The following is a 23,495-nucleotide window of genomic DNA, read 5'->3' on the forward strand; positions in this document are numbered from 1 at the left end:
TTGGGGACTTGATACTCCAAAAGGGCACTTTGAGAAGCTTCCTGTTCAGTCTACTCTAGCTTGAATAAATTCCAATCAGTAGGAGGAATTCTCCAAACCCATGATGACAGGAGTCAACAGCAAAATGTTTTGGGGACATTAAGGCTTCAGTTTAGTCTCAAATCTAGATTTTAAAATGAACTGAGAAACCTTTTGGGGGTTTGTATGTTGACCACTGCAGAAGGAAAACTGAAGAGGGCTGGAGTGTTAGAGGGTAAATCAATCTATTGCTATCTGGTAAACCACTGCCATAGTCCGCCTCCCTACAAAAAGTCGTGAGCTGCCTTAACGACCATCGCCCTGCTGCACCTACCACAATTGTGACAAAGTGCTTCCGGATAACAGTCATGGGTCACATCCAGGAGACCATGGCAGCCACACATCCAGCACAAGAACCGTTAGCACTGGGACTCCCAGAGCAGCACCAGAACCAAGTTTGCTGATACTACAGTCATCGGACTGACTACCGCTGGGGAAGAGACCGGGTACAGGAGGGGGAGGTGGCCGATCTGGTAGAGTGGTGCGAAATCTTTCCTTGAGATAAGACTAAGGAAATGATTGTTGATCTGAGGAGGAGGCAGAAGCTACACCCCCACCCCCCCCCCCTTACATAGGCGAGAGGATCAAAAGTCACCTCACCTGGTCACAACACTCATCCTCCGAAAGTCCCAGCAACGGGTGTATTTTCTGAGAAGGCTGAGGAAATCTGGCATGCTGGCCAACAGTTTTAGCAGCTTCTACAAGAGTACGATCGAGAGCATTCTTACCAGCTCCATCATGGTCCGGTACGGAAATGGCACCCCTTTACTGCAGGACAACTACAGGACCAGGGTCATCAGGAGGGCCCACAGCATTAATAGGGACAATACACACCCTCAACACAGCCTCTTCACACTCCTACCATCGGGCAGATGCTACAAAAGTCCAGGACAGCCGTCCACTTTAAAAAAATAATATTCATTACACACAGTAAATTTCCCCAACATTGAAAATTCCCAGAATATTACTACCCTAATTACATCTACAAACCAACCAATGTCAATGGATAGTCATTGGGAGCCTACGTAGGTGAGGGCGACGGTGTAGGTAGATCATGCAAAGTTCTTTAGTGCACAAAAATCACTGGATAAAATGGATCGATACGACGAAACATGGAAACCTTTGGTCCAAACTTTCAGGTGTGAAACCACTTCTCACTTAGAAGGCAAGAAGCTTGCAGGAGGACTAATTTAGTGATTTTTGTCTTCAGCCTGTCAAAAAATGTCTGTCCTCTAAAAGCTAGGCCCCAAGTAGTTCACTAGACACTTTCCCCACTGACCTTGTATGAAGGGAACCTAGCTCATGACCAATTGTTCCAGAAGTCATCATGCACCATCCCTTATGCCTGGCCCCACCATTCCAAATGCCTTACATGGCACATGAATTTCCCTACGCTCAAAGCAATCAGCCAACTGGTTTTAACTAAAGAACTTTACTTTAGAGTAAATCACATTACTGTGAGCTCAGCTGAAACAAGCAGGCCTGAGGGGACTAGAGTACTATGAGAGTTTAAGGCTGTGTTTACTCACCGGCAGCTGATTAGCGTAACCTGTTTAGATTCCTTAATGAACACAGCTTACACTCCTGTCCCAAGTTCACCCATGCCATAGAATCCCTTTAGCTGCCCTGAACTACACTGTCTTAAGGGGACACTGCAAGGTGATCATTACTTCACCTTACCGTTTGTTCAAGCTGGCTAGGATAACAAAACGGTCCAATTTACAACTTATAGTCTCCCTCTCAGCCATCCAACGCTCGTTACAGCTCGGCTTACATCGTTCAGCCTACAGACATTCAGAGATGCATCAATACGGCAGATCATTTCTGCTAAATATGGCGAAGTGACTTTTCCGTCACAAAATCAAAGTTTGACTCTTACGGTTAGGAAAGAGTCACACAGCGAGTTGCTGTTTCTTGAACTCTCATCTAGACTTCTGTGGAACGGTGAACATTGAGAGCAATTTCACCAGGAAATTGTGACTATGGAGGGGGGGGGGAAGGGAATGCAGGGTATATGAAACAATGCTTGCAGACTACTGCTGGACCATTACCAGAGACAACCCAATGCCTGAAGACGAGACGTGCGAAAGGAGCCGAGCAGCCAGTGAATGACGACCTATGGTGCGGGGTTCAATTACATCAGCCTAATTATAATTTATGAAGACACATCAGTAAAGTTCTCCAAATATATCTGTCTTAAGAAAAACTTGCATAATAACAGAAGTCACAATTATATCATACAATTTACATAGCAACAATAGAACTCTTCAAGATCATAGAAGCTAGATCCAATTGACATTGATATTTAAATCACAGAACAAAACTAAAATGAGTCATTTTATTTCTGAACCAAACAAACTTTGAAAATTTGTAGAGCAGTGTTCTTAATGTAGGAATCTGCACTGTGGCTAAAGAACAGTCAAAATGGTTAACCTAATCAATACCTGACCCATTGATCTCAACACTCTTGTCCACCAAGATGGGGATTAAACCTTGACCTGTTATTGTATTACCAGCTCTATGAGGACGAAAAGTCCTAATGACTGGACATGAAAAAAATAGTGTGTGTGTGTATGTATAGTATAATATTTTATATATATATATATATGCGCATTTTTTCTGGTCCTTACTTTTAACTTGTTAAACAGCCTGTTTAACAAAATTACACCCATACTACCCTGATCTTAAAAAGTAAAATGGCTTTGATTAAGTTTAGTTTAAGTTAGTTAGGGTTGCAACACTCATGGTTAGGGTCAAGTTCAGCTATAGTATTACTTGGCTACAACAATCCTAAAATTAAAGCAAGTCCTCACACACCAACTAAAACAAACATGTGCACGCAATTAAAATACATTTTATTCCACAATAGCAATAACCCCCTTTCTCCTAGCCAAAACGAGAATAGATTGTGTGCCATGTTGTGGTTCACCTAAGTGGTTGTAGTCCACACTCGGGGTGTGACCTTCGTCGGAGTGTTTGAGGGAAAGGTCTCCCAGGGTTAGACCTAGGGAGCACATGCCGCCTGTGTACTGACCTGACCCTCTTCACTCCTCCCTGACCACCGATACACATATGCAACCTGGTTGGTCAAGTAGTGCTTGCAATTCTCTTCCAAAGCAGAATTAGTGACCTATATTCAAACAAGGGTTTGTATGACCAAAGAACACTGAAAGCAACCAACTGTAGAAATTCACTCACATTGTCACCAATTGTAGGTTGTTTCCCTTCGTAGACAAATTGGTTTTAAAACATTAACAAACAGGTTTTAAATTATAAGTTCTGGCTACCTGGAATGGTCCATCCACTGGTGCAGTTCTGTAATATTAACACTAATATTTATGCACCAGTTTAGGTATGGAAAAATCCCAGCATTTGAAGGATGCTCTGCATGTTGTGGGAAGACCTTAATGGACTGATTTATTTAGTCAGTAGAATTAAAGCAAACCGAGTGTCGTCACATTCAAAGCTGAATAACCTTACTGGTAAAATGCATGAGGTTTGGATATGTTACAAGGATCTTAAACTTATTCAGAATTAAATGATCAACTGATGCCAAATGGTATGGGGTAGCGCCTTTTGTCATCATTATACCTTTGGTGCTCTGCAGTTGCACTCATTCGATTGAGCATCCACTTTTTAGTTGAAACCCCAATAGTAGTCACTGATTGTGATCGGGAATTGTCATACGGTCACATTGTATGCAGTGTGAGTTTGAGGCAGGGGTAATGTTCTGCCAACAGCTGAAGTGGACATAAAGACAGTGAAGAACAAAAGGACTTGAACACCTGGAGTTGTTTATCCCAAAGCTTTTTTCTATGTTGCTGTTTTGAGCTTAGTATTGTTCCTCTGGTGGTTAGATGGCCTTTGGAAGGACGGAGCGAGTTCAAAGGTTCAGCCTAAACAGGGCTGTGTGTTTGTGTCTCTCGCTCTCTCTGGCCTGGTTTGTTTAGATCAGAGGGAAAAACGCCTCTCCTTCAAACTCCAACCCTTCTTTGTTTGGCTGGTCACCTGTGATCCTACACATAAGGGATTAGGGCTTTGCTGCCCACCCCCCCCTCCCCCCCTGTCTAATCCGACCCCAGGCTTCTCTGTTTACCCTTCACACCAGCTCTGATAGATGGCCCTCTTGACCCAAACAAGGAAACTCAAGCTCAGTCTCTGCCTTGTCCCATGAGTGCAGAGCGAAAAGACACGAAATGTCATCAGCTCATGACAGTAACCCTGTAACTAGCTTGATCATATGTTCAACTGACATTACATGCTTAATTACAGAGTTACATAATGAAGTACATTCACAACCTGTGCTTCTGCTCGGATCATTAATGGAAAAACGAATGAAAGCCAGCTGCAGTCGCTTGCACAGACCCCAGATGATGTCCTCATGCAACAGTTATCTACTGCGCCAACTGCCAAACACTTCCAACCGGAGACTCAAACAAACCACATGGGCAATGTCTGAACTGAAGTGTGAACGCAATTGGCATTCCTCCTCCCGCCCCCCCCCCCCTCCCCTTGCTCCAAGCCCAACAACAGACTCCCCCCCGACGAGCTTGCATGCTCAGTGTCACCCTCAGCCCCAGACAAGCACCTTCTGCTGCTCTTATCAGCTCTCGGCAAGCTGCAAGGGCAGCCGCGGGACTCCTTTTTAACATAACGCCGCCTCGCATCATCACAGGCCCAGCCGCGGGAGGTCCGCCAGATTGTGTACCTCTTACAAACTCTGTTCTCATCTGGCAGGCCTGGCCAAGGTCACTTGTCCCGCAGTCCCAGAGCCCCACGTCAGGTCTCTGCTCCCGCTCTGACCCAACAGGTAAACAAGCAGAGAGGACGGGGCCCGAACACCCAGCTGACTCCCAGCTCCAGATCATTCGGGAGTGTACAGTACATAAACGAAACAGTGAGCCGAGAGTGCGATAACTGCAAATTGAATACGTCTGCCCAGAGAGAACAGTGAGGACTCTGGGGAGATCCCCCCCCCCCCAATCCATCCTCGCAGGGAGACGAATACGAGGTAGATGTGCCCGTCTTTTATCGCGACACAAAATGCCTGATTGAGGAGAACGTACTGATAAGAAGAATATCTAATGGAGGACCAGCAGGCTTTGCTTCCCCCCCTCCCCAACGAGCCGCTTTCCCGACAAAAAGTTGGGATCTTTTTGGAAAGGAGACCACTGGGACCGAGGCAACTTTTTAGAGAAATAAGCTGCGCCAAACCCCAGCAGGCGACTCAAAACAAGTGTGCGTAAAGTCCTGCATCTACTCTCCTGTGATTAGCAGTCATCGCTCATCATAGCTTTTCCCGATGCTACAGTGCTTTGCAATTTCTATTTTTAAGGCTATTAAGTAGCACAGACTTTTGGTATAACGGACAAAGCAAAATGCAAGTTCTCAGAGATTAAACTTGCTCAATCAGCCATTGTTCTCGCCTGTTGCACTGGCAACAACCAAGACGATGGATCTACTCTACCTCAGCATTTAAGTAGAACTTCAGAAACAACCAACCCTAAAGTAAACTTCCCAAGAAGCTAATCTGCATTTACATAATGGAGAAATTATGCTGGACCACCCTAATAGTTTTAAAGACCCCTGCAATGTACGGGCTCTGGTGTAAACCCAACTTTTAATGGAGTTTAATATTACCTGATGGATTGGAAAAGCACTAGAGCAGGGGGAAATAACCTTCACCACAGTGCCTCTCCAGTACATGGACCTGGAAGCATTATTCAAAAGCAATGCAGGAAAACTTTGCATTGTAGTAAGCCTGTGCTACAAGTTCTTCATAACTTTACACACTTCCATGATGGAAGCATTATTAGTGTAATTGCAGATTTCCAATCAACTCCCTTCCTTTGATCCGTGAAGCAGTTACCTCTGATGGAATCAGTGTGTAAAACTAGTGAATGTTCGGAATGCGTTTGCTAGTACTGTTAGCTTTATTGCAGGCATCTCCATTACCCAGCATCTGTGATCCTCACTGCCGGCACACCCCTGTGACGTGAAGCTGAACCATGGCCACTTTCTCCAGCATCAGAACTGAGTGAAAGCAACTGACTATCAGGAGATAATCAGCACTAATAGGTACATAATAGCTAACAGTGGGCCTGCTATTTGCCTTGATGCATCATTGCAGACAGAGCACAGACAGCATGACCTTCCTTTCCCACCACACTGCAGTCACTCAGCCTGTCCAGGGGTGACACCAGGAATGCCCCCGCCTCCTCAACACCAACACACTCCTTTGGTTCCCTCTCATTTTCTCAGGCTTGGACCTAGGACTCAGGCTTTGTTTCTTCCCCCCCCCCCCCCCCTTTTTCCGATTTTCTCAAAACCCTCATGGTGTTCCATTCTGGACGCTGTAGGTTCAGGCTAAGGGTTCGGCGGTATGTTCTGGTCAAAGACACAAAGGGAGCCTTATGAAGTCAGCATCCAAGCCGAGGGTCATGACTTGGATATGAAAGAGCTAATGCATTGTTATAGATTAGGAGTTGTGGAATGGTTTGGCAGGAATCACAGGCATTGTCAGATGTTGCGGATGGCGCTAGCATGAATAAATCTCTCTCCAGCCGCATGTGTTTTCGTTTTGCTTGATTCCAGAACAACAAACAACATGTAACCATGAAAGGGCATGTCAAACCACAATGCATCGCAAAGACACAGGCTACATTGTACACAGATGATGTAAGGTCACACTAGGCCAAGAAAACAAAAGCAGCCTTCATCCCAAGTAGCAAGTATATCTTCCAATAAGACAGTCATTGCTTTCGCATTCATACTGCAAACAAAACAGTGAAACAAGGTCATGCAAATCTCTCATTTTCTGCCCTTCAATCCTATAACGACTTCTAGTGAACCTGGCAAGAGTTCCAAGTGCTCTCCATTCTTCCTGCCTATCTAACACTTAACAGTCAGCTTTCACAAGGGAGGTTTCACAAAGGAGGCAACATGCCTGGTGTAATGCCACGGCAAGGAGTGGGTCACGGGATCACGTGGTGACAAACCCACACACGCGAGTTCTCGAAAGCTCTGCAAAGCATCCAGAGAACATGTCCTCCGACAGCACTTGGCCGCTCTCGAACTCTCCGCGGTTGAGCCATGTAAACAAAGCCGCCTTTTGTCAGGGGCCAACGTGTCAAAGCCAACCGCTTCAAGATCCGGGGGGGGGGGTTGAGACCTGAGGCTGAGAGGTTCGAGAGATGGCGGGGATGAGCTGGGTAATTGCAAATCAATTGTGCTTGCTCTTGATCTCGGTGGTGTCCGGATCTTCTGACAGGCGAGCACGTTCCCAGGCTTTAGAAAGTTGATCGGGTGGTTAGGAAGGGACAAGCAAGAAACTTCAGAATCGCTCAGCTGTTCTGATGGCCAAGTGAGTTGTGCGTAGGAGTTCTGAGGTTGATCAGAAGGTTATGAACAGAACTTACCCAGTTCCTAGGGTTTTAAAAAACAGATGCTGGAGGTAGGAAGGGATGAGATCAGAAATGGAAAAGACACAGCTTACATATGTCCTGCTGAGATCGGTTTTAAATATATACACAGTATTGACTGATCAGGAAGTCATTAAGGAATCCTGGGTATAAAGTATAAATTAAGACGCCCACGTCTTGAGAGAGAAGGTTCCTTTATAATCCTTTGATAGGGCGGTTAGGAAGGCACAAGGCAAGAAAGACAAAGAAACCTCAGACGCGTCCAGCTGTTTCGATGGCTGCGCAAGTCTTATGGAGGAATTCTGAGATTGATCAGGCGGTCAAAGAAAGGATGATTGAATGAAGGAATTAATGAATGATGAGCGTGCTGAGAAGTTCTCATGCTTCAAGTTGATGGAGGGTTTGAAGGGATGAGGCCAAGAAGAAGTCTCAGAAGTGTCCAGCTGAATACTGAGGTTGATCTGAAAGTATATAAATGAAAGCAGGAGAATTAATGAATGAAACATTTGAGGTGCCCAGCTCTTCCGATGGGTGAGCAAGTCCTTATGCTTTTAAACATGGTTATGAAAAGCAAGAAAGAAATCAAGTGTCCTGCTGTTTTGTGATTTCTGAGATTGATTCAAAGATCATGAAGCATGAGCAATAAATTAACCGGGAGGTCAGAAAGGGGCAACAGACACAGGTAAGGAAGCCCTAAAGCGAGGGCCAAAACCTAGCGCATGTCCAGTTCTTCCTATGGGTACGCAGGTGCTTCGGTAACGCAGAGGCCGACAGTAAGGGTCATGAAGGAATTGTGTGTAGAGGGACGGAAGACAGAGAAAGACAGATGAAGAGAAGCAAATTGCTCCAAAAGAGAATAAGACATCAACTGGATCAGCCTTGAGGAGGGCTTCTTCATTTACCCTCCATAATATTCCACTGCTGGAGCACTGACAGAACTGTGTGTGTGTGTGTTTGTATGCTGTGCTGCAGTGCAGTAACCCCAGTCAGAGGGAGCCTGACGCTTGCTCTCTGCTTCTAGCTCTTTGAACTTGGCCTGTTCTCTCCGCCGCAGAGCCTGAACTGGGTTAATCGCTATTAATATTTAACATGCCGCAAAAAAAAAAAAAAAAAAAAAAAAAAAAAAGTTTGAGCAGCGAACTAAATCAAAGCCGGAGCAGGCATCCCTCAGCCCTCTCGCCCTCTGAAATATGAACAGAGAAAATATTAATTATGTTAGAAGCACGTTGTGCGTTTTAATTTTGTTTTTAATGAGGGAATGATTACTGCGCTGATTGGGCTGCTGGTTTGGTGTATTTTAGAACGGGGTAGCCCTTTCCTTTCAGGCGGTTTGCATTGTCAGCTCGGTTGTGGTTGCATATTTTTCATGGGGGGAAACTACACTGCTGTGTAACTCTGCTTTTATGAGAAGCACGAATAAGAACAGAGTGTAAAATGTTTATTTTTAGATACGCTACGCTTTGCCTTATCGAGCGGGAAAAGTGGCATGATGAAACCCCTCCCCCCTTGGGGGGGCAGCTGCATTTTCCATATAATCCCATCGCTTCGCTGTGAAGGTCATAGTCTTTCCTGCCTGGGGTCGGGAAGGGGATGCGATTGCCAGTCGCGTCGGCTCCCGGAATGAATGATTTCATCACGGAATGGCAGCGAATTGCTTTGCCAGGCGGCCATGTTCTGCGCTCTAGGCGAGAAAGCTCAAACGGCATGGCTAAATACCCGGGCCCAACGTGTTGCTCTTCAAACAGACTCAGGTAGTACAGCCACTGGACGGAGGCCAGGGCTCTAAACGAAGAGTTATTGTGCCCCGACGGCCGCACTCCTCCAAGGCCTCAGCAGACGACTCGTAAGCAGGTCCACCTGGGCCCTGGGGTTGACCGCGAGCCACTGAAATAGGACCCCAAAGTCCCCATTCAAAGTGATCTTTTTTTGTACGGCTCGGAGACAACTTTATTTCAACCTGTAAATCACGACGGCGCGACTAAAGCAGTTCATTTCTTTTCCCAAGCGCTTTTCTTTTCCGCTCCCAATATCAGCCTTTTTGGGCCCCCTTCCCAGTTCCACCCTCTCCCAAAGTAGACCACACCAGTGAGGTGCGCTTAATTGAGGGTGAATTAGCTTTGATTGCTGAGGGCTCTGATAAAGGCCGCTTGTTTGTAGCTACAGGGCTCCTCCGCTAAAACCAGGGGCACTTTATAGATAGCGAGAGGGAAAAAAAAAAAAAAAAAAAAAAAGCTGGAAGCAATTTGCGAAGCTACCAAATTAAAGTTATTCAGCACCAAGGGTAATTTAATTACCATTCTTTAAATGTTTGAATGACTTTGACCTCTCCGGTGCTCCGAGGTCATGCAGGTGTATTTGCTTAAGCTAATTCAGAATCAGTAACATGAAACAAGCTCCTCAAATCAAACAAGCCTTCTTTACTCCCCGTATCTTGTTTCACCCCCCCTCCCAGCGCCACCAACTGCTGAAAATGGCTCTCAGTGTTTGGATGGGAAATTCAATTATTATGCCCCCCCCCATATCATTAGCTGGTGTGTTTTAATGAATAAATCTGTTCTAGTTCCTTATTAGCCCCTAGAGTAAACACTTCAGAGATGAGTTTGACAGGAGATAAAAAAAATAAAGCAAGGGAATTGGAGGGGGGGCTGGGTGGAGGAAAAAGAAAAGTGAAAACAGACATGCGGCGAAGGCTGACGGTTCTTAGCCGGCATTTCGGGGCTCCCAGGCTAGGGAGTGAATAGAAACAGGTGTGTCGCTGATTGTGCGGTGGGTCTGTATGATGCCTATGTGGCATGTCTACTTCGCTGGGTGATTTGGGTCAATGGAGCACATCTGGTACTAGTCACAATAGAGTGCACGCGTTTGCGGGCCGTGATCCGCCCGGGCTAACATCTGGGTTAGCTCTGAGGCTGTGAGGGGGGTTGAATGGAGGTAGATGATTTGGGGGGTTGGAGGGATACTCCAGGTGCACTAGGGGGTGGCGGGAAGGGAGGGGGAGAAGGAGCTTTTTTTTGATGGACGCATCTCATCTGCACTCGAGGGTTGCCCCTCGTCCCGGCTGAGTGACTTCTCCGTCATGCCCACCCTGAGAGGCAGCTGGAGGGTCTGGAGACAACTTGCTCTTTATTTCTGGCCTGCGTTGACGTTTTCTTTGTGATCTGGTTTACACTGTGTTCATTAACTCAAAATGACCTCAATGTTGCCATGTTGTGAACTGACCAGGGAACAGCCATGGAACCTACCAAACACTGTAGAACAGACCACACAGTTCACTACTTCTGCAGCATAGAGTGAATGCATACACTGCCGAACACCAAGCGCAAAGGCTTTTATGAGACGCAACAGGAGAACCCTTTTTGATACTACACCTCCAGAAAAAAATTAAGGGACTGCTGAATTTCATAAACCATAGACAACATTTCCACTAAACTCCAAATATAAAGATAGCCATTAGAGCATTTATATGCAGAAATGACAACTGCTCAAATAACTCAAATAAAATATTATAAAGCAAAGAAGCTTCTCAAATTTAAACATGGTACTAATGGCCTTCAATAATCACTACGGTGCAATAACCTTGACTGCCAATCACAGCTTTCATGCCTTGGGAGGCTCTCCACTAGTCCCTCACATTGCTGTTGGGTGACTTTATGCCATGCATAGTATGCAAATTCAGGTAACTCAGCTTTGTTTGATGAAATGTCTGCCGTACACAGATGCAAACTTAAGCAAAATAAGTAACAGAAAACATGAGAAGCACCAAACCAGGCAAAGCGTTCCCAGCACTATATAGAAAGCTCCCTTTTGGCACACTGTACAAAACAAATCTGTGCATTGTCCATAGACCCGTCCGTGTCAGCCTGGCTTTCTGACCCATGTGACCCTGCTTCAGCTAATCTGCGCTGTCAGACTGCGGCTGTGTGCGTGCTCCATAATCCTCTAGTTTAATTACATGATGAGACTGACCACACACGCGTGTGATGCTGCAACAAAGCCTCCCTCACCCCCCCCCCCTTTCACTCTAAAGCCTTAAAAACAACCCTGCAAGCTTTAGAAGGGACTAGACTACACTTCATTCTTTTAAAGTTTAAGGGTTCTGTAGTAAAGACAACCCTAGCTAATTTACACATTGATCGTGTATGAATGGGTGCTATTAATGACAAATCACCTTTAACACTATTTAAAACCTGTTTGGAGAGTGAAGTTCACTTTACCTTCAAGAAATCTGCAGGTGATTGTTGTCTGCTGGTCCACTGCTTCTCACACAGCTGAGGACCAAGATATGGTTCTGGTTCTTACAACAGACACAAAAGCATTTCCATCACTATATAGAACCTGTTTATTTCTGAGAGTGAACTAGTTCCTTTAAGACAGGCAGAAATCAAACCATTTGAACAGAGAATGTAGTGAACCAGTAAAGCTACATCTCCACCCAAACCTAACTTACTAATTTACACCAATTATAACAGCAACTTAATCTCAACCAAAGCAGAAAAAAGGAATTCTTACCAGTTCTGCATGATTTTCCCTCCAGTTTTCCCATTTCCTGAAGCTCCATCACGGAGAAAAGCAGCATGCTGTGGCACCACTCTTACTTAAGTACACGGAGGACTGGGTTGCATGTATTTGGCACAACAGCGCCACCAGTGGACAGGAGCTCATTGCAAAACAAACACACAAACAAATGTTTGTACAGTTAAAAATCTCTTGGGGTGCACTTTAGCGGTTTATGTAGATAATCTACACTTTAAAATAGACTACACTCTTTACTAAAGAAAGAGTGAGGAAATCCCCTTTATTTAAGGCTAAGGTTCTGTTAGCCTTCTGGGCTCTCTCTCGTCATCGCTGTATAAATAAGTGCCATCTGTGATAACATTACTTTAAAAAGCTTCAATGACTTGCTGAGACAAAGAAGCATTTTCCAGCACTACACAGAACCTGTTTATTTCTGCGAGTGGACTAGTTCACCTATATGTTACAAACAACCAGTGAACTTCATAACCTGAAGCTACATCTTAATCCAAACCTAAGCTACTAATTTACACCAACTATAACAGCAACAAACTTAATCTCAACCAAAGCAGAAAAAAGGAATTCTTACCGTTTCTGCATGATTTTCCCTCCAGTTTTCCCATTTCCTGAAGCTCCATCACGGAGAAAAGCAGCATGCTGTGGCACCACTCTTCCTTAAGTACACGGAGGACTGGGTTGCATGTATTTGGCACAACAGCGCCACCAGTGGACAGGAGCTCATTGCAAAACAAAAACACAAACAAATGTTTGCACAATTGTTAAAAATCTCTTGGGGTGCACTTTAGTGGTTTATGTAGCAAATCTACACTTTAAAATAGACTACACTCTTTACTAAAGAAAGAGTGAGGAAATCCCCTTTATTTAAGGCAAAGGTTCTGTTAGCCTTCTGGGCTCTCATACCATATAAATAAGTGCCATCTGTGATCATATTACTTTAAAAAGCTTCAATGACTTGCTAAGACAAAAGCATTTTCCAGCACTACACAGAACCTGTTTATTTCTGCAAGTGGACTAGTTCACCTTTGAGACTCTCAGAAACCAAAGGATTGAACTGATGTTAAACAACCAGTGAACTTCATAACCTGAAGCTACATCTTAGTCCAAACCTAATCTACTAATTTACACCAACTATAACAGCAACAAATTTAATCTCAACCAAAGCAGAAAAAAGGAATTCTTACCGTTTCTGCATGATTTTCCCTCCAGTTTTCCCATTTCCTGAAGCTCCATCACGGAGAAAAGCAGCATGCTGTGCCGCCACTCTTAAGTACATGGAGGACTGGGTTGCATGTTTTTGGCACAACAGCGCCACCAGTGGACAGGAGCTCATTGCAAAACATAAAAACACAAACAAATGTTAGTACAAATTTTTTGCACAAATGTTTGTACAAATCTCTTGGGGTGCACTTTAGTGGTTTATGTAGATAATCTACACTTTAAAATAGACTACACTCTTTACTAAAGAAAGAGTGAGGAAATCCCCTTTATTTAAGGAAAAGGTTCTGTTAGCCTTCTGGGCTCTCTCTCGCCATCGCTGTATAAATAAGTGCCATCTGTGATAACATTACTTTAAAAAGCTTCAATGACTTGCTGAGACAAAGAAGCATTTTCCAGCACTACACAGAACCTGTTTATTTCTGCGAGTGGACTAGTTCACCTATATGTTACAAACAACCAGTGAACTTCATAACCTGAAGCTACAGCTTCACCCACACCTAAAACTAACCTACTAATGTACACCTAAACAAAACAGCCACCTAAACGTAACCTTAACCAAAGCAGAAAGAAGAAATTCTTACCATTTCTGCATGATTTTCCCTCCAGTTTTCCCATTTCCTGAAGCTCCATCACGGAGAAAAGCAGCATGCTGTGGCACCACTCTTACTTAAATACACGGAGGACTGGGTTGCATGTATTTGGCACAACAGCGCCACCAGTGGACAGGAGCTCATTGCAAAACAAAAACACAAACAAATGTTTGTACAAATCTCTTGGGGTGCACTTTAGCGGTTTATGTAGATAATCTACACTTTAAAATAGACTACACTCTTTACTAAAGAAAGAGTGAGGAAATCCCCTTTATTTAAGGCAAAGGTTCTGTTAGCCTTCTGGGCTCTCTCTCGCCATCGCTGTATAAATAAGTGCCATCTGTGATAACATTACTTTAAAAAGCTTCAATGACTTGCTGAGACAAAGAAGCATTTTCCAGCACTACACAGAACCTGTTTATTTCTGAGAGTGGACTAGTTCACCTTCGAGACTCACAGAAACCAAACGATTGAACTGATATGTTAAACAACCAGTGAACTTCATAACCTGAAGCTACATCTTAATCCAAACCTAATCTACTAATTTACACCAACTATAACAGCAACAAATTTAATCTCAACCAAAGCAGAAAAAAAAAAAATTACCGTTTCTGCATGATTTTTCCTCCAGTTTTCCCATTTCCTGAAGCTTCATCATGGAGAAAAGCAGCATGCTGTGCCGCCACTCTTAAGTACATGGAGGACTGGGTTGCATGTATTTGGCACAACAGCACCACCAGTGGACAGGAGCTCATTGCAAAACATAAAAACACAAACAAATGTTTGCACAATTGTTAGTACAAATTTTTTGCACAAATGTTTGTACAAATCTCTTGGGGTGCACTTTAGCGGTTTATGTAGATAATCTACACTTTAAAATAGACTACACTCTTTACTAAAGAAAGAGTGAGGAAATCCCCTTTATTTAAGGCAAAGGTTCTGTCAGCCTTCTGGGCTCTCTCTCGCCATCGCTGTATAAATAAGTGCCATCTGTGATAATATTACTTTAAAAAGCGTCAATGACTTGCTGAGACAAAAAAAGCATTTTCCAGCACTACACAGAACCTTATTTCTGCGAGTGGACTAGTTCACCTATATGTTACAAACAACCAGTGAACTTCATAACCTGAAGCTACAGCTTCACCCACACCTAAAACTAACCTACTAATGTACACCTAAACAAAACAGCCACCTAAACGTAACCTTAACCAAAGCAGAAAGAAGAAATTCTTACCGTTTCTGCATGATTTTCCCTCCAGTTTTCCCCCCCTTTTCCTGAAGCTCCATCACGGAGAAAAGCAGCATGCTGTGCCGCCACTCTTCCTTAAATACACGGACGGCTGGGTTGCGTGTATTTGGCGCAACAGCGCCACCAGTGGACGGGAGCTCCTTGTAAAACGTAAAAACGCAAAGAAACGTGTCTGTGCAAATGTTAAACATTTCTTGGGGTGTATAATGGGCTATATAATGTATATGGGCTATATAATGGACTAGACAGTCACCTCCACACTTAAAAAAGGTTCCCTCAAGCCTTATCAGTCTCTCTCTCTCTCTCTCTCTCTCTCTCTCTAAACACCTTATAGCCTTTAGAATGGACCAGACTGTTGCCTCTACACTCTTTAAAAAAAGAGAGGGGTTCTTTAAGGTTTTTTTAGTAATGGCGACAGTTCTGAGCCTTTTGGGCCCTCTCTGGCTATCACAGTATAAATGGGTACTCTCTGTGACAATACATTAATTATATATATATATATATAAAGGGTTCCACGACTTGCTAAGACAAAGAACCCATCAGTACTATATAGAACTTGTTTTTGAGGCTGGCATTACTTGACCTTTGAGAAGTGAGCAGGTGATGGTGGTCTGCTGTTTGGTGGTCCACTGCTTTTCTCACACAGCTAAGGGAGGAAAATGAGACATGGCTCTGGCTTTACTACGCTTTCAAATAAACACACACACACACACACACACACACACACACACATACACACATATACACACACACACACATACACACATATACACACACACACATACGTCTGAATCAGAAATACATCTCGCGCTCTTTCTCTCCTTCTCCCGCTCTCTCTCTCTCTCTCTCTCTCTCTCTCTCTCTCTCTCTCTCTCTCTCTCTCTCTCTCTCTCTAAACCGCTAAACACCTTATAGCATTTAGAATGGACCACACTGTTGCCTCTACACTCTTCAAATAAAGAAGGGTTCTTCAAGGGTTCTTAAATAAAGGCGATGGCTTTCAAGTTTCAGGTTTATTTGTCATTTGCACAACATGTCAGGACATTTATGCATTGAAATGCTTGTGGTGAGGCTCAGGCTGATGCTCTACAGGAGGACAAAACGATATACATACTAAACATATTAAAATAAAGTTATATAAAAATGTTATTAAATAAGTACAAAATACACACAAAATATACACAAATACAGAATATACAAAGACAGGAGGGATCTGTAGAAAATCTCTGAGGGCCTCTTGGGCCCTCTCTGGCTATCACTGTATAAATGGGTGCTCTCTGTGACAATACATTATTTATTTAAAATAAAAAAAAAAAAGGTTCCACTGCTGCTAAAAGTCAAAGAACCCATTTTCAGAACTATGAAGAAGTCTGAGACTGAGGCTGGCATTACTTGAACTTTGAGAAATGTGCAAGTGATGGTGGTCTGCCGATGGTGGTCTGGTGGTCTGGTGGTCTTTTCTAACACAGCTGAGGGAACTACATAGAACCTGTTTTTGTTTTTTTAGAACCTGACAGTGAAGTTGACCTTTGAGAAATGTGCAGGTGATGGTGGTCTGGTCCATTGCTTTTTTCACACCTTACAAGCTTGAGAATGGCCTAGACGGTTGTCTCTAAACTCTTCAAAGGGTTCCTTCATTGCTAGGAGTCAAAGAACCCTGTTCCAGCACTGTATAGAACCTGAGAGTGGAGTTTATTTGACCTCTGAGAAACATGCAGGTGATGGTGGTCTGCTGTTTGGTGGTCCGCTGCTTTTTCTCACACAGCTGAGGGAGGAAACTAAGATGTGGTTCTGGCTCTTACTAAACCCTCTCTCACACATATTTGACTCAGAAATGCATCTCTCTCTCTCTCTCTCTCTCTCTCTCTCTCTCTCTCTCTCTCTCTGAGGGGAATGTGGCCGTGGCAGAGCTCTTTCTGTATGGAGAGCTGTTCCCTTGCCTGTTTGTGAGAAGCTGTTAGTGAAGTTCATATGAACACACTTACAAAACGATTCACTCACACATGGCCCTCTCCTCTCCTCTCCTCCCCTCCCCTCCCCTGTTCTGCTCACTCTGCAGGCGGCGGCTGAGGAAGTCTGAAGTCTGAGCATGAGAGAGCAATTCTTCTCTTACAAAGGAAACCAAGCAAATTACCAAACACATTATGGTGACAATTAGATAGCTCTTCAGAGACTGCTCTCTCTCTCTCTCTCTCTCTCTCTCTCTCTCTCTCTCGCTCAGTCTCTCTCTTTCTCTCTCATATTACCTAATCTTTGATCATAGTTGTAAAACAGTGCAAACGAGTGCTTTGACTCCGCTGAACGTGGCGTTCAGAACACCGTCGCACCAAAACAAACAACGCCGTCCCCGATTAAAAATGCATAGTGAGCGGTGTAGGAGGACGGCATGCGAAAAGCGTACACTAACGACTCCACTCAAACAAACAATTAATGAAGCTCCAGCGAGGCCTACAGACCTCCGCGGCATTAGAAATGGTATAGAAGTAGGAATTCTGACAGAAGGCTTTTCTTTTTTCCATTTATTTTTTTTAAACCGATTAGAAAGACAAGAGATGGGGCGTGTTTTTGGACACAAGGTCTTGTAAACGTTGTCTGTGATTCAAATACACAAGGCTAATGAATGAGGTCAGGCCTGGAGCAGGACAGAGTAGTGGGTTTGGCTGTGGGTTAAATACTCTCTTGCACCCAGTGTGTGAGACAGTGTCACTGAAGACATGCCAGTTCAGCATTGTGCTTATTTATTTATTTATTAATTAATTCATTCATTTATTTATCTCCTGTTTAAATTCTTCAGCTCTGACTCGTCAAGGCATGAACTCCACAAGACAGAGTCAGCATGAACTTTTCCAGCCGTTTGTAGGACAGTAGCTTTTCCAGCTGGACAGGCTAGCTTTTGCTCCCCATGCACAGTTGGTGTTGGTTCAATGTTGCCTTTGGTAGGTACTGACCACTGCATACCGGGAACAAGACCTACTGGTTTTGGAGATGTACTGACCGAGTCGTCTGGTCATTACAAACTGGTTCTCGGCTTGGATTCTTATGTTTGCCCCCATTTCCTGCTTTTAACATCATCATCTTCAAGAAATGTCCACCCACTGACAGATGATGCTGCTGTAGATAAAGAGAATCAATGTTTTTCACTTTATTATTAGTCATTTTTATGGCAGTAGTTTTAGTGTTATGGCTGAACTGATAATACTGATGGTGTGTAGCAATATATGAAAACTAAAATATAATATAATACTGATGTTGATGTAGAATAAGGTTTAAGTTTGGGGTTAGGCTTAATAGAGTTTAATAGAGTTTAATACAGTGTACACTTTAATTTACAGCTTACTGTTGCAGTTATTAGGTATTAGGAGAATGCTGGTAAAATCTATGAAGTTCTGCTTTAGTAAAAAATGTTTATTGACCTATTTATGCTCCTCCCATAAATACATACACTTTTTAGTGTCCCAACTAAAAAAACATGCTAGCATGTGGAATGTCTGGAAAAACCACTCACGTCTGGAAAAGTTAACTATAGCAATACTATGCTAGTAAACTGTTGACTGTAAACTGTATGTGCTAGTTTCACTGTTGCTGTTGCTCACCGAAAGCAGGAAAGTTGTGAATGACAACACAGGATTTGCCACCATGCTAACATTAGCATTAGGTTTAATGGGATTTCTGCTAATGTTCTGTGAAGCTTGTCTAACCTTGTAACTGTTGCTACAAGAAATCCCTTTGATTGACATTACTGGTTCTTACAGTGTTCGTCCAAGTTGCTAGACCCATTCACACTGTTAGCATTGTACAAAAGGATTAAAGCAGTGTATAAGTCAACTTTCAGGTGCAGACTCTTGGTGTCTGCGCTTCTATTAGTGTCTACCACACTAACACTCGTCAATGTGACCTTATTTCTAACCCTGACCCAGAACCTGCCCTGCCTCTTGGAACTCCCCTGTGACTCCAGACTGCCAAAACTTTGATCGGGCATCTGTTTCATTTGCTCTATTGGATCAACACACACACTGTCTCCCTGATGACTTGAGCTCTTGACCCAAATGTGTTTTCAAATATAACCCCATGGCCTGATAGGGGTATTTTAAGCTCAAGCTGAACCAATAAACTGCTTTTTACAAATGTTGTGTAGCCTCTTAGCATGTGGCTACAAACTGCACTGTCTTTTCACAGAACATCAAGTCAGCATTAAGTCAATCTAACATCGGTGAGATAGACTATAAAAGGTGTATGTGCATGTGTTGGATTGGATGTGTAAGAGCTGAGGCTTGTCCAAAAAAACTGATAATATTTGACAAAAATGTTTCATATTCAAATTAGGCCTGTCTACCTCTAGCAGCGGCGCCAGAACCGCCAATTTGGATGGGCACATCTCGAGTGGGACAAATTCAAATGTTCCTGTTGTGGGCAGGAGAATACAGGCTGTAGAAATCGGAGGATAACATAACTGAGGCGTGCAAGTGTTTTTCAGGAAAACAAACTGCAGAAGGAGCTGGCACACTCAAAAACATACCCTTACACTCAACAAAATGAAATGATAAATGAACCCGTTAAAAGATTTCAGGAAACGGCATTAAGTAGTTTTTAAGAGACTTACATTAACATTTAAGGCATTTAGCAGACGCTCTTATCCAGAGCCACTCACAAAAGTGCTTTGCTATTTACCCAAGAAAAAACTCTAGCTAGTTTGAAAAGACTAAAAATGTAAAGATACCTCTAAGTTTAGACACTACTAAACACAAGTCAGTAAGGTGAGCACTCTGCTATTCGCGGAAGAGGAGGGTCTTCAGTCTGGGTTTGAAGACAGCGAGCGACTCTGCCGTTCGGACACCCAGGGGAAGCTCGTATAGATGCCCGGACATCTATACGAGCCTGGATGCTTGTCTTTCGTGGATCTTAAGGGATGGTGGGTCAAGCCGAGCCGCACTTGAAGCTTGCAGGGTGCTGAATAACTGAGTAATATGTACTCATGTAAATCACATGAAAGGGACAGATTGGACAGTTCGGTCACCTTACAGTGGTTATATTCAACTAATAAATGTAGAGAAAGCAACAGGTCATGGTTTAGGGTTTAAAGATGCCCAAGCTGTAATTATCTTGGCCTAGTTCAGATCAGAGTTGAGTAGACTGAGGTAGCAAATTGTGAACCTCGGGCACTGATGTGTCTTTAATTAAGAGAAATTCAAAACCCTTAATGTTACGTAACAGTCTTGACTCATTTTGTTTACTTCCCCAATGTTTTGCATATCCAGCCTGCTACAAAAAAACTAATAGTATCCGTGCTAGGCTGAATGTCTAGTTGACCAACTTTTGCCATCTGTTTCCTCCAACTTCTGCTCCTTTAAACAAACTGGACTTCCACAGATTAGAGCTAACCCCACATCAGCAGGGGTGCTGTTCAAGGTAGACAAACTCGTGAAGCAAGGGAGTGGTAGGCGGGTGCTAGGCTAACAGCTAACCACTGTGTTGAGAGGACACTGAGAGGAAAGCAACACTGTCTGGTAGGGTCTGGGGAATAAATACAAAAATGACAGAAGTGTTCTTGTTACAGTGCTAAAAACAAAACAGTGCCATTATTAGCTATGCTATGTGGGTACCGTGAGCTATCATGGTGCCGTAAACCAGCCAATCAAAGTAGAGCTCAGCCACAAGCCCACCATAAAAGTAAATCACCATATGTTTTATGCAATATAACAGGGTAGTAAATAGAGTTGTAAAACAACATGCACCCATACAGCATACAGGCTCAACAGTCAACAGAAAACATTTGCGAATAGATGATACCACAAACCAATGGGATGCAGCTTGACAACAAGTCTCTGTCTCAGTTTCACTCTGTTACACACATCCATCTTTAAGTAACACCAACAACTGATCAATCTATCAATTCTCTTTCCCAACATGTGTGATTATCACCTTCCAAGCATCTGTATTGAGTACTGATTAGCCTAGGCATCTATCTACTGCTTTTTTATGTATGTGTGTGTGTGTGTGTGTTTGTGTGTGTGCATGACCCTTCGGCATTGTTCCTGACCTCAGCCGCCAGCTCAGCACAGCAGTGTTAACAGTAAGAATGCACTTCTAGAGAGTAAACTCCTCTTAGCTAATCCTAAACTCTGGACACATTCATAGCCCCACATCCCTGTATTAAGAGTCGGCGAAAAAGAAGGTCACTGGATTAATCTGAGCTGTGCTATTATCACTGGCCGCCAGGGTCCATCGGGCGAGACCCGCGAGTGAACTTTTGAACCTTTCCCACAATAACAGTAATACTACTTTACTTTAATGCCGTTCAATGTTACCTTTAAGCCCCCAGTAAGCAGGATTTAAAAAATAATGCCCTTACACAGACTGTTTATACAAGATACCCCACACCCATGCTTCCCCATACCAGCGCCCCCTTTAATCCAACACACACACACTCGCACACATAAACACACTTTTACATACTGAGCCCGTCGCAGCTAATAAGGCTAGTTTGATCCAGTGCCAGCATAAGCATACTCCCACTTTACCCTTGGTCAACTTTAATGGGGTTAAAAATATTTTCCTGTCGCCAGTGCACACATTAATCAAGTGTCCGGCAGATTTGGAGAAATGGAGGAGACAGGGCCTGAGCACAAAATAAATAACGTCCAGTTAATTAGGCCTAGCCTAGCATTTTTACGGGTCACCTTGTGTTAGCCATCCTGTGTTTCCAGGTCAGGGATTGTGTGTGTGTGTGTGTGTGTGTGTGTGTGTGTATGTGAAGCGCAGTGTGTTACAGTGGTGGAAGTGGAAGGAGAGAGAGGTGAGAGTGAGTTCCAGCAGGCCCCAGGGCATGAAGAGGTGAGAGAGCAGCACACATAAAGTGTGAACTCTCCAGCAGGCTAACACAACATGTGCTTGCCCTGCTAAACCCCACTCTGATTGTGGTCTCACACTGGTGCCACTTTAGTAATACGTGTGTGGGGAGGGCCTGAAGGGCTTTATTTTTTCTGTAGCCACCTAGAATGAGCATACATACAAATCACTGTTGTCCTAATAAAAGCTTAATAAAACCACATCTCTGATTTTGTAGTAATAGGAGAAGGGAAGAAGTCGAATAGTGGGCCTTTTCTGTCGAGCAGCTAGTGTTTTGACATGGTTTTAAAAAAAAAAGTCCCATCTACCGATTATGTAAGGTGTATACACATCCTCTGCTTCTTGGGTGTGTCCTCTTAATGGGATCTTATTGGGAAAAATTGGCTGGCCGGGACAGCCTGGCTATTTCTACATAGCGGGAATTCAGAATTTCTGGAATTTCACACTGATTTCACGTCAGCGTTTGCTTCTACATTCAGTGTACAAATTTTTCCTTTAGTTCGCCACAACTGGTCTATATGTACCTACATCTACATGCAACCACCCAGAGAAAGAGAGACCAGGAGATTGTTTGACGAGAGCAGCACATGGCGATGGACAGCAGCCCAAAAGACCTGAACGCTAATGTAAATAAACACAAATCAGTCACCTGTGGTTTGGTCTCTGTGGAACCAGTATCAAATCAATCCTTAAATCAATCGCTCACAGTTATAAGCCTGCCATACACACCAGGAGGACTGAACAGTGTCTAGTGGAATAGAATAGAATGAATTTCTGTTGCAGCTGACTTTATTTTATTCATGTATTTTTTTCATTATTATTTGATAATGATGTGGAAAGACATTCTGTAAAAGGTGATAAAACTTTTTTTGAAAATAAAAGGAGATGATTTGGCCATATGAACTATTTACATAGTCAATTCTATACATCCTATACATTCTATACGTCCCTTTTTCCCCAAAGCTTTCTCTTCCACACTGGCCATCTTTATAATTCAGCAGCGGCTGCAGAATCCGAACTCATGCTGTCATTTGTGAATAACATATAAATAAGTAGATGTTTTGATATGATTTTAAAAGTATTTAACTTCCTTCCATCCTCACACATACACATTGCCACACCGTAGGCCACAACATTTGGTCACCCTAGTAAAATATAGTAGCATATTATTTAAAGTAGAAAACGTAAATAGAAAAAATAGCAAAATTCAGAAAATGGCTTTACACAACTATAGTCTACCACACAAGTATTATAGATCAGAGAATATCTAAGTGGATTTCTGAGTGTATTTCTAATGGCATGATTAAAAAATTGATTGTTGAAAACTCAACTCAAACATGGAGGCATTGCCTTGTCTATTTATTTGGCTTGTTTAATTTGCATCACAACATTTTTTTTTATGCTTAATCCTTTGTGCCTTTCATTTACCATGTTTGTTCCACTTACTATTGGATTTAGATGGATTATTATGGTTTGAACAGCTATTAAACGTTGCCTATATTTTCCTCCAAACTGATTATGGTCCCGTATTTAATGTTAATGTTGTTTTCCGTGCAGAAT

General features: G+C 43.2%; 1 long non-coding RNA gene across 1 annotated transcript in view; it reads right to left on the minus strand.

Moving 5' to 3' along the window:
* Positions 1 to 12,211, minus strand: part of LOC140542171 (uncharacterized) — a 72,439-nt gene extending 60,228 nt beyond the window's left edge. The window contains exons 1-2 of the long non-coding RNA XR_011977978.1: positions 12,009 to 12,211; positions 11,714 to 11,793 (exon numbers count right to left, since the gene is read on the minus strand). This is a non-coding gene — a long non-coding RNA (uncharacterized lncRNA). The remainder of the gene's footprint in view (positions 1 to 11,713; positions 11,794 to 12,008) is intronic.
* Between the last annotated feature and the right edge of the window lie 11,284 nt (positions 12,212 to 23,495).

Source organism: Salminus brasiliensis, chromosome 20 (assembly GCF_030463535.1).
Source record: "Salminus brasiliensis chromosome 20, fSalBra1.hap2, whole genome shotgun sequence".
Taxonomy (NCBI): domain Eukaryota; kingdom Metazoa; phylum Chordata; class Actinopteri; order Characiformes; family Bryconidae; genus Salminus; species Salminus brasiliensis.